This window comes from Phyllostomus discolor, chromosome 3 (genome assembly GCF_004126475.2).
Source record: "Phyllostomus discolor isolate MPI-MPIP mPhyDis1 chromosome 3, mPhyDis1.pri.v3, whole genome shotgun sequence".
NCBI lineage: Eukaryota > Metazoa > Chordata > Mammalia > Chiroptera > Phyllostomidae > Phyllostomus > Phyllostomus discolor.
The window spans coordinates 81,940,320-81,952,428 of NC_040905.2; the positions used below are offsets into that span (position 1 = coordinate 81,940,320).

General features: G+C 37.6%; 1 protein-coding gene across 2 annotated transcripts in view; it reads left to right on the forward strand.

Moving 5' to 3' along the window:
- The window catches only part of PRR16 (proline rich 16), a 258,323-nt gene that overhangs the window by 24,751 nt on the left and 221,463 nt on the right, over positions 1-12,109 (forward strand). The window lies entirely within an intron of this gene.

A 12,109-nucleotide genomic window follows, 5' to 3' on the forward strand; every position in this document is an offset into this window, starting at 1 on the left:
CCCAAATGACCATACCCTACTCCTACTTCCTCTCCTCCGACAGCTATTTTTATTTCAGGATTCTGATAACTGGTATATAAAGGTATAATTGATTTTTGTATGTGGATCTTATGTTCTGTGACCTTGTCTATATCATTATATTCAAAGTGGAATTTCCTGTAGACAGTATGTAATTGGATTATTCACTTTACTAATCCTTTCTTTGAAGTGCTGTTTTAGACCATTTGTTTTTCATGTAATTATAGGCATGTTAAGGCTTAAGTCAGTTATATTTTGTTTTGCCTTTTATTTCTCTGTTTTCTTTTTTGTGAAAATTCCATTTCTCCTATTTTTGTTTGTTTCAAGTATGCTCATAGTCACATATCAAAGCATTTTTTCTGGTGGCTCTTTTAAAATCCTTATCCAATATCTCTGTCATCAAGGTATTCACATCTATTGATTGTTTCTCTTTTTTGTGTTTTTTAAAATTTTTATTGAGGTATAATTAACATATTAGTTTCAGGTATATAACATAATGATTTGATATTTGTACATACTACAAAATGATCGTCACAGTACGTCTAGTTAAACATCCATTACCTCATTTTTTTCCACCACTCCCCCCAGCCCTACCATCCACACCTCCCACCCTTGATCCTACCCCCCTTCTTCTTTGTCCATGTGTCCTTTATGCACGTTCTTTGATGACCCTTACTCCCCCTCTCCCTGTTATTCCCTCCCACCTCCCCTCTGGATACTGTCAATTTATTCTTTATTTCAGTGTTTCTGGTTATATTTTATCCCTCTTTTTTTTTTTTTAATTTCACTTAGTTTGGAAACTTTCTGATTCTTGGTATGATGTGTGATTCTCAACTCAAACGTGGACATTTGGGTGTAATGTGTCTGGAAAGTCAGTGCAATACAACACTACCGACGGAGGAGTAAGAATTCACTTTGCTCACTTGACAAGTTAGGGAGGGAAACAAGAGTGCTACTTTTTACTCACTTTTGGGTATGAAAATCTACATTTCCCCCTTCCTCAGCCTTTTCTGATACTACCTCAGTAGTATTATTCGGGTCCTTATTTATGGTGTCTCAAGGGTGGAAATCCAAGCTCCCAACTTGACCTTTATTGGTGTAGATGGAAGTGGGACCACAGTTTATCTGTGGTGTTTGGCTTTAGTAGAGAGCAGCTACTATTTAAATTTTTTTAAATTGTTGTTCAGTTACAGTTGTCCCACCTTTGCCCCCATTGCCCTCCCCCGCACTGCCCCCATTCCCACAGTGAATCCCAGCCCCCATTGTCTGTGCCCATGAGTCCTCTATTCTCGTTCTTTTGCTTGCTGGATGGATCCCTTTTTCCCACATTATGCCCCTCCCCCATTCCTCTGGTCACTATCATTTTGTTCTTTATTCTGAAGGTTCTGGTTCTATTTTGCTTGTTCTTTCCTGGTGATTTGACTAGTGGGATAATTATTTTGTTGGGCCTTTTTGTCTACTTCCCTTGATATTTTCAGTAACAAGTCTCAGATATGTAAGGCAGAGAAAGTGCAGAAACCGACCACCTTCTTTTCCTTTGAGTTTCGAAGTTTCTCTGCTCTTCCTTGTTTCCTCTCCCTTTTAGTCCTTGTGTTATTTTATGTTATGTCCAGGGTTCCAGAGCTTTTAGTTGTATTTAATGGTAATAATAAAGTAAAGCACATCAACTCCATCATTTTGGAAGCAGAAGTTCTGGGTACCATTTGCTTTTAGACTGAAACATTAAACTAATCCTGTATTTGATAACAGAGACATGTTGTAAAATTAAACTTTTCAGTCTAAAATGCTAAATTAAAAAATGAATTTCAAAAGTATGGCAGTCAAGAAAGAGAAGCATTTATTCTTGATTTATATTTTTTAAAAATTTCTTGTAATTAGATAATAGAAACACCACATGAAAAACTAATTGCCTCTTAAGAATTTGTGTTTTCTGTCAATCTCAGTAAAGAGAATTCAAATATAAAAATTACACTAAAGGCAGTAACCTATCCCTATTTTTGGTTATTTAAAGAAAGTGTCTTTCAGCATGCCAATTAAATGCGTGAGAAGATATTCAGTATTATTTAAGTTCCTACTAAACTATGAATTTATATTCATTTCTTTTTTTCCCTATCTTTAGGTTGTATAAAAGTTAATGCTTGGATAAGACTTTCTTGCCTTTATTTTTATGTTATTTTACTTATAAATAAGAAGCCTTAAAATAAAGTTATTTTAATAATAAATAACAAGCCTTAAAAACCAAAGAGAGTAACTATGACATGAATGAAAAAAAAAAACACAAGGTGAAGAGGTTGAGTACTTTTCCCTAAAAATTCAGGGAAAGGGCACTGAACTTCAAGTGGCAGATAGTAGCATTAAACCTCTTTAATTTGAAATAACAAAAGATTTTGCCTGAATATATAGCATGCATGTGAAAAGGCTCAAGAAAATAGAAATGGGTAAAATTAATTTAATTAGAAAATCTTCTAAATTGGGTTTATTCTTTGTGAGTGACATACTTAATTTAATGACTAATTAAATTAATTGAACATTGCTTTTGAATTCTACTGGTTTCTTTTAAGTAGAAATAGGTATAAACATAAATTGTGGTCATATTGGAGAGAGAATAGTACATCCATCAAGCATTTAACTCCATGTCAGATATTTCTTTTGTTTGTATTTCTAGAAAAGGTTACTTGGAAGTAGTAACCACACACATGCACAACCCCACATCAAGTCTTGATAGGTAAAAGTTAACTTCTAAAACTAAGTCTACTTTATGATAGTATAATGAGAAACAGTAGTTATTTGACACTTTTTCTATATATACTTATTCAAGGGGACATTTTTTATAAACAGTATCTTCCCTGTAGTTTAAAGGACTTTTTTGATATTAAGGTATTATTTTCATAAGTTGCTTCAGGTTTCATTTATGGAAAGGAATGGAACTGTCCAAATTAGCAATTGCATAGAGAATGTGATCCAGTGGTTCATAAAAGAAGAAAATAAATGGCTAGCATAAATATGAAAAATTGTTGTGGAGGAAGGGAGGGAGTCCAGTACTTTCAAAGCAAATATAATGAATGTGTGAAATGAATTACTCTTTCTGGAAAGTAGCTTGTCAATGTATTTATTAGATGCCATGCAAACTCTTTGTTCCAGTCATTTCACTTCGGGGATTCTGGTAAATAGTTCTTTTATTTTAAGGGAATAACAGAGAAGCACAGAAAATTTTAAATAAGAGAATCTGCATCAAAATACATACATCTATTTTCTGTTATATACTGTCTTTGTTTATTCTTAATTTTCTTTGTAATTCTATTTCTTAGTTTGGACCATCAAAGATATCACTTCCCTAATTAGTAAAGAACTCCAATAAATGTTATTTTCAAAAGCATATATTAAAATTGGAATATTTATTTCACTTAACATTATGCTATACAGTTCCATCCATGCTATTGCAAAGGGTAGGAGCTCCTTCTTTCTTTTTGCTGCATAGTATTCCATCGTGTAAATGTATCACAGTTTTTTGATCCATTCATTTACTGATGGGCACTTAGGTTGTTTCTAGCACTCGGCTGTTGTAAATTGTGCTGCTATGAACATTTGGGTGCATAGGTTCTTTTGAACTGGTGTTTCAGGATTCTTAGGGTATAATCCCAGTAATGGAATTGCTGGGTCAAAAGGCAGTTCCATTTTTTTAGGTTTTTGAGGAAATTTAGTTTTCCACAGTGGCTGCACCAGTCTGCATTCCCACTAACAGTGCACTAGGGTTTCCTTTTCTCCACATCCTCTGTAGCACTTGTTGTTTATTGATTTGTTTATGATGGCCATACTGACTGGTGTGAAGTGATATCTCATTGTGGTTTTAATTTGCATCTCTCTGATGCCTAGTGATGCTGAGCATTCTTTCATAGCCAGGTGGTGAAGACAAATACCTTATGATCTCACTTATAAGTGGAACCTAATCAACAAAACAAACGAGCAAGCAAAATATAACTGAAAGTTTTAAGTAAAGAACAAACTGACAGTAACCAAGGGGGAGAGGGATAATTGGGGAAAGCAGGGGAAGGGCCATCAAGGAACATGCATAAAGGACACATGGACAAAGCCAAAGAGGGTAGGTGTGAGGGCAGGAGGCAGGGATGGGTGGGGCAGGGGGGCATGGTGGGGTGCAAATGGAGACAACTGTATTTGAACAATAAAATAAAATAATGAAATAAAATAAAATAAAATAAAATACAAAATAAAATAAAAAATTGGAATATTTAGCCCATGTAAGCGCCATATGGTAGTCAGTCAAGGTTTAAGTATTCTTACTGTCTTTGTCACTCCTGAGGCAGAAAATCCTTCTAATTCTCTTTTGTATCTGTGACAGAAATATTTCAAATGGCAGAAAACAGAAACCATAATAGAAAGACAGCTGATAAATCAAGAGGTTCTTTGTGCTTAAAATGCAAGGCCACCTGGTGTGAGAATTCAGAGGTCTTGGTTTAGATTCCAGCTTTGTTACTATCCTTGGGCAAGCTTGTTAATCCTCTTGGAAGGCAGTGTTCTTTTTAATAATTGAAGTATCTGATGTTGCTGTTTTGTTTTGGGTTTTTTTTTTTGAAGTTTCATACTGGCCTGCCCTCATTCAACCTAATAAAATTAATAGATTTTTTCCTAGCACCAGTGATTTATGAGTCCATTGTAGAATTAATGCTGATTTGTTTAAAAATATATATACATACATTTTTTAATTCAAAAGATCTAGTTTTATGAGGCCAGGAGACTCTCTGGCCATTCAAGAACCTTCTCATATTAACTAGTGAAATGGCTAGATTAGCTAACGTATAATTTTTCCTTGGATCTAAAAAGTATTTTCCTGGTTCAATTTGCCATGTTAAACTGAGGCACAGAAATACAATACTAGGGAGCCACTGGATTAAAAAAAAGTTAATTTCTATATATTCAGTTAATCTTAGTTAAAGACCTTAAATTCTACCAAGAAATCTACAAAAGTTTAAGAGTGAATTAGAAAATATCAGTATTGAACATTTTTGTAAATGTCATAAAATTCTAAAAGAAAATTTAAACTCTGGGGACTAAAGTATTTAATTTTTGATGAAATGAGGGAAAAGGAGAGAAACACAATTTATACAAAAATATTTACTTAAAATGATGTAAATAAAGGTTTAAAAGTTTTAAAAATTATGCTATTTGATTCATTTACAGTTTCTATGAAGAGATATAACTTTACCTGATTCCATTTTAAGGGTAGGAAAAATGAGTTTTCTGATATACTGTGAATGCCCTAATAGAAATAGTTATGGACATAGAGTGGTTACAGGGACAATCTGAAATACAGTTGCGACACTGTTGAGGTATGGTGAAAGACGTGGGCCTGGCATTCAGGTAGCCTCATGATCTGTCACCCAAGTAAGACTCATTTCTTCGGAAAAAAATCTGTCTTGTAAAATAATCCATTTGTTGGAGATAGTGGTATTTGGCAAAGGTTCAGGCCACTCACTCTCTGCTTCCCTCTGCCCTGGCCTTGGTGCTGATTCTGCGGAAGGAAACAACCGTGTTGTGTCATCTCAACTTGGAAAACTGTTAACTGGTAACGTACCAGCGTGAGCAGCGCATTTGGAGTCTTACAGCATGTCATATCCTGGTGGAGACCAGCCAGAGGGATGAGAATTTCTTTGAATTCCCACCAGGCATTTCTTATACATGGTGCTGATAAGTTTCTGAAGAAATTGTGGGGATATATCTGAAGTGCTGCTTACCTTGAGACTGCCTGCTTCGATGTAGCCTGTCATGTGCTGGGTTGACACTTTGAAAAGAAGCTCTTGTTCCAGTCTTTTCGAGATACTTCCAGTTACCAAAGAGAGCAGTGAGTCACTCTTCATAGGGTTGACGTGGGCAATGACATTTGGCTCTAAAAGGGCTGGGTCTGTGGAAGAAAATGATGGTGTGGTCAGCAGAGAGGAGCTCGTGCAGGAGCTCAGAAAAGGGCACCAAGCCAGGTTCTTGGCTGTGCAGCCATGCAGGCCCCTTTGGCTGTAAGGAGCACCTATAAAGCCAAGACTGTAAAGGAGATGACAGTGGCTATAGCATTTCCATGCTACTTCTTAATCATATCTGATGTGAGTCTCAGAGAGTAACACATTCTGGGATCACATTAAATCTTCCAGGGCCTGTAGTCCCAAACCCATAGGCAAAGATGTGCTCTGTATTTTCAAGGACTTGATCGCATTAACTCATGGAAACAGGTCTCGTGGTTGATGGTAGAAGACAGGAGCACCTGTGCCTGTTACTGGCAGCTTTTATGGGAGTGGCTCTCTGGGTTCCTAGGAATCTCAGTATTGTTTTTAGGTAGTGTTTTTTCTAGACATTTGGAGTATTACCTGAAGAATCAAGCTGTATTTCAATAGTTTCAAGGATAATGCTAAAAAGAATTCCACTGATTAACTTAATCTTCTCTTTCCTCTTCTGTGCTCTTCCTTTTCTCTTTCCAGACACTTTTTTTGCTTCTAGAATGAGTTGCAAGGTAATATAAACTTAATGAAGTATTTTAATGGAAAAATAATGTCTAAAAGATACTGATGGGATTGTTAATAAAGAAACAATTTCTAATCCATTTGGTTATTAAAATGTTTCAGAGAAAATGGAATAAAGACAATCCAAGTCATAGATAAGAGCTCTAACAGGAAGTTGGTCACTTTAAATATGTTTGAATATGGCTTATGCCTCCTGCTTGGGCAGGTATCGAATAATAAATGGATTTCCCAAATGGGCTCCTTTGCACACCACTTACCAGATGGAGAGGGCTTGAGTGGCTACAGCTGAAATTCAAAAAAATCACTCTTAAAATTTGCTTTGAGATTATTCATCATAAGAATTATCACACTGCCAATCACTGGGGGCCAAAGGTTACATGCACTTGGCAGTTGTGTGTCAGTATTTTAATGAGAAAGTGTCATGGAATTGTCCATTTTTGTTTTGCAACATATTGCTACAGAGTAAAGGTTTAAACAGATTGAAACAATCTGTTGTCTTTTCTCTTTGAATAATCTAAAAAGTGGTACAACATAAAATTGTTCATGAGTTATTTGTCATATATACTTTAAAATGATAAAATATTTACTTTTTAAACTTACTACTTCTTTTCTGAAAGTTTTATATGTGTGTTTATATATGTATGTATACATAAAATATGTTTTTCTTTTTTCTGCTTTCTAAGAAATGATACTTTAAAAATCAGTGAAGGAATAGATGGATAGATAGACAGGTATACTACAGAGGCTGCAGGGTATTTTCATATGCATTATCTTTGACTTAGCACCTGTGTTTCAATTTAGAATTTTGGTAAAAATTAACTTTTAGATTTTAGTTACAACTCCTTTTATCTTCATTCACCTTATAAGAAAAGGAAAAATACAATCTTATGTTAGAAAAAAATCCCTGAAGATGAAAATTAAAACACATTAAGTATGTTTTGATTAGATATTTCTAAACAATGCTTAAAAATCTCTGTCAGAAATATGACCTGATGTTCAGTGCATACATATGTGGTATAAACTGACCTGGCTTGTACCAGTTAGGACTATGTTCCAGGTCCAAATTACAGAAAACAAAATATTAATGGTGGATTAAAATTATGGTGGTGATTTTTCCTATGTAACATGCTCAGAGGCAGACTATACAAGGCTAAAGCAATAGATTCATAGTGTCATCAGCACTCTGGCAATTTTTATGTTTCTATTTCTCTTTGTCATGTGGCTTTTCCCTCATGGTGGCAAGGTGGATGCTGTGTCACCAGCATCACATCAGTCTCCAGGCAAAAAGAAAGGAGAACAAAAGGCTAAAGAGTGGTAAAAAGAGCTTAGAGGCTGAAAGTTTCTTTAAAAAGTTTTCCCATGTGTTCCCATCTCATTGAACCATAGTTGGGTCTTAAGACAAACTGGGCCCTTCCAGTGTGGCTCAGTTGGTTAGAATGTTGTTCCATAACTGAAGGGTTGTGGGTTCAATTCCCAGTCAGGGCACATACCTAGGTTGTGGGTCCATCCTTGGTGCAGGAACACTATCCGTGGTCCAGGTGTGTCTTGGAGGTAGCCAATCAATGCTTCTCTCTCACATGGATGTTTTTCACTCTCCTTTTCTCTTTCCCTCCTCTCTCTCTCTAAAAAGCAATGAAAATGTCTCTAGGTGAGGATTAGAAAAAATTAAGGAGGCAGAATAGAGGCTTGCAAGGGGAGAATTTTAGCAGCCTCAATAAAAGGCAAGGCAAATTCGAAGGATTTGGGGAAGTAATTCAATGTCTGACATTTCACTCATTTCAACTTTCTGTCAGTGGTCACACCAGACTAAAGAAATTCAAAGGAGAAACCTCTTGATTTTTAAATCTAGCCAGGTAGCTACTTCATTTTCAATCTGAACATTGAACAATTTGTCTCAAAGGATCAGTCTACTTTTATTTTTGAGAATATATTCAGAAACCCTGAAGAAACTAGATATATAAAGACACCTATTCCCATAGTATTTCATAAATGCACTTTTATGAGACATAATACTCTACGTTTGTAACCCTGAATGTAAAGATGTACAATCTCTAAGGCCTTTTTAATTTTTTTAAATTTTAATTGTTGTTCAAGTACATCTTTTTGCCTTTTACCCCCATCCCAGCTCACCCACAGCCCTCCCCACCTCCATCCTGTTTCCACTCCCCCTTGTCATTGTCCATGTGTCCTTTATACTTGTTCCTGCAAACCTTTCTAAGGCCTCTTCATGCTGTATATATCTATGCTGCCAAAGCTAAAATGGACATTAAAATATTTCTATTTTTGATGACATATGTACAGAAAACATTTACTTAAATTATAAAACAAACTTTTCAGTGGTCATTTCTAATTTATGAGCAGTGTTTTTTCATAGCAAAAGTGGCAAATGTGTGAGTCCATTTAGAATAGGTGACCTACGTGAACAATTTATTTTGGTGATCTAACAGAAAAGTTTGGTACACTCCAAATTAACATGCTGGTTCTATATCAGTTATCAAGACAACACAGTAAAATATTAGACTGATTTATGAAGTAGACATAATCTGTATATATGAAGCCTGAAGAGGGTACTCAATATTTTGGTCACTGTTATTATCTCATTTTGCTTTATGATATAACTTGAACTTTGAAGTCAGAGAGTGTTACAGAACAAACAAGGGGGGCCTGGGACAATATATTATTATGGAAAAAAAAGCCCCCAGGTCCGTCATGTCTGCTGCCAGAAGAAAGATGTCTCTCAATGCCAGAGATTTGTGAAAAGGAAAGGAAATGTTTATTTAATGCTATACAAACTTAAAGTAGTGACCTAATGTCTTTATCAAAAATCCTAAAGTCCCTTAAAACACCCACAAACAGACACAGTCCTTCCTTCCTTCCCCCTTTGCCCAGTCCAGAGTACCGTATCTCAGGAAAGGAAATAGAAGTCCATGGCTCAGGCAGTCCTCTGGTTATTCCCAGTTAGAACTCCATCTCTACTGGGAGACCTCCCTGGGTTCCCGGTACCCTCAGCTGAGTCGCTGGGATCTCTGCTAAAACAAGGTGGTGGTTCCCCCTTCTGAACCTACGAGGGGTCCTCACTCTGGCAAAGGCACGTGGTCCTCTCTCCCAGGGCCACGGGAGTCCCCACTCTGCCAAAGCCACATGGTGATTCTCTCTCAATGGCTGTGATCCTCTCTGCACTTCCGCAGCTGCACTTCCACAGCCACAGGGCTGCGGGAGTCTCCACTCTGTCAAGGCTGCGTGGTTCTCTCTCAATGGCTGCTGTGTCTGGGTTTAAATCCCCGCACCAATCTTCCTTTGCAGCCCCATTTCCAACTCCTCCTACACTCGGGCACACTTGCCCTCAGTCTGCTGTCTTCTCTAGCTTTACTGGTCGCCATTGTGGGTCTGGGCAGGTGTGACCCCATGTCATGGAGCCAATCTTCTCCGAGCTCCCACACAGGCACTGTAACTCGGGGGACCTGCCCCCCAGTCCCATCTTGGGGGGAGGTCCCTTTCCATCCCCCTGGCCTAGAGCATGGCCATAGCTATTTAGCATATCTAAGTGACCAGCCAAAGGCTATAGGTATGTTAAATGGCCATGCCATGGATTAGCTGCAAAGCTGCCCTGCATGTTCTTGCTCTGTGTGCCCCTTCCCCCAACTCACACCTGTGGGGGCAGAAGTGGAGACATCTTAAAATCTCCTGGATACCTTGAGTTCTGGACCCCATTTCAAATGCCTATTTGGGGTCCGCCCTCTTGGCTGCACCCTGTAACAAGAGTACTAGGTTCAAACAATTTAGGATGTCTGACTTGAGCCAAGTTAGTGAGTGAAGAGTGTAGGCTTCTGTTTTGTCCTTTGTGAGTGGGGACGATGCCTCCTCTCATGAATTACAGTCATGCGTCCGCAAGATGAGCATGTGCCTGGCAAAGAGCCAGTGTACAGCGAGGAGGACTTGTTTCCTTTCCTTTCCTTCTTCTTTGCCTCCAGCCTTTTACCTACCTACCCAGAAGTCTTCAGCTTGTCCATAACCTTTATTTGGAATTGAGGAGGGGGTCATGATGGGGGGAAAGGCACAACACTTAACAGTGTTTCTAAGCCACTCTGGAGTATTAAATATGCCGATTTGAACTTGGAGAGTTTGGAGGCAGCAATCATTGGGGGATGAAAGAATCAGTATAAACTGATTCTATGTGTAGATACTTTCAGATACACTGTAACAACTGGACACAAGCCGTGCCATTGTAACCATGGCAGTTACTGCTGGGTTGCCTACACACTGTATGTTTCCTCTTTCTCCCTTCATGTCAGAATCCTACTTTGGTTGAGTAACTCACGTGCTCACAAAATAACTACACCTTTCAGGTTCTTTTACTAAAATGAGTTCCAGTCAGGTCAGTGATCTCTAAATAAAAGTCACTGGTAGCACTTTCAGGAAAGCTTTTGAAAGATGGTAGACAGAGCCACACATATTCTTCCCCTTTCTCCTCCCCTTTCTCCCCTGCCTGCTGCCTGGAGTAGGGCTGTCATGCTGAGACACTGTCACCCTTCTGAGATCATGAATGAGGACGAAACCCACATGCTGGGATCCTGAGATCGGTGACACCAGGAATATTCCTTCCAGACTTCTCCTACTTGTTGCATCATCCCATTTGCTTATGTAAATCCCTGTTGTGTGCTGAGAGATGGGTTTATTTTTTATGTGTCATTAAACACAGTTTTTAACTGTTTATAATGACAAAAGAGAGTGTGTGGAGACTAATGACAGTTTGCCCTCTTTAATAGCAGTGTGCTGCACTAGGATAAAATCAGCTTCTTCAGCTAGATGATAATTCAGGAAGCCTCGGTCACTTTGGAAATTACACTAGAAAGGAAAAAACTTTAGAATTATGATATAATCCATCTCTACCTCATTAAACTCCCATATTTATAGGCTTAGGCTTTTAAAAAATATGCAGGATATCCTTATAAAATCTGTCTTTACTGGCGCCTTATGTGGGCAACATCCCTCTGCAAACATTGTGCTTTTGCACTTCGGCTGTTTTTCCCATTACAGGAATTCTCTTAGGGTTTAAACATTAGTTTGGGGACAAAGCTATATATGATTATGATCTGATTTACCAAGCAGTGAATATGTTATATATATAAATGCTGCATATGAATTAAGTTGAACTATAATGTAGTGAAAGGTACTAGGCTTGTCATTGTCTGAATTTAAATATTTATTACTATACGCTTTTTGCTGGATAACCTGTGACTGAAATTGCTCGGTGCTTGGATGGTGATGTTAATTTGCTTAGTCAAATAAAATTTGTAAAGTTGAAAATGTATCCTGATGGGCCTTGCTTTCTCTAAAAGAGGCTGTTGATTTAGATTATATAACAATGTCTTATGTTTGTTACCCATGAATCTAATAGTGATTTTCTAATTAGCTGGCAAAATGCAGTAGCTCAGTAAATCCTTGTCTTTTACGTTCACATGTTTTATGTTTCTTGTATTCATCTTGTAAATACTTAACTCACATGGTTTATGAGCAGCACCGGCCCACGATGGTGTAATCATACATCTGCATGCCAGATTTTCCCC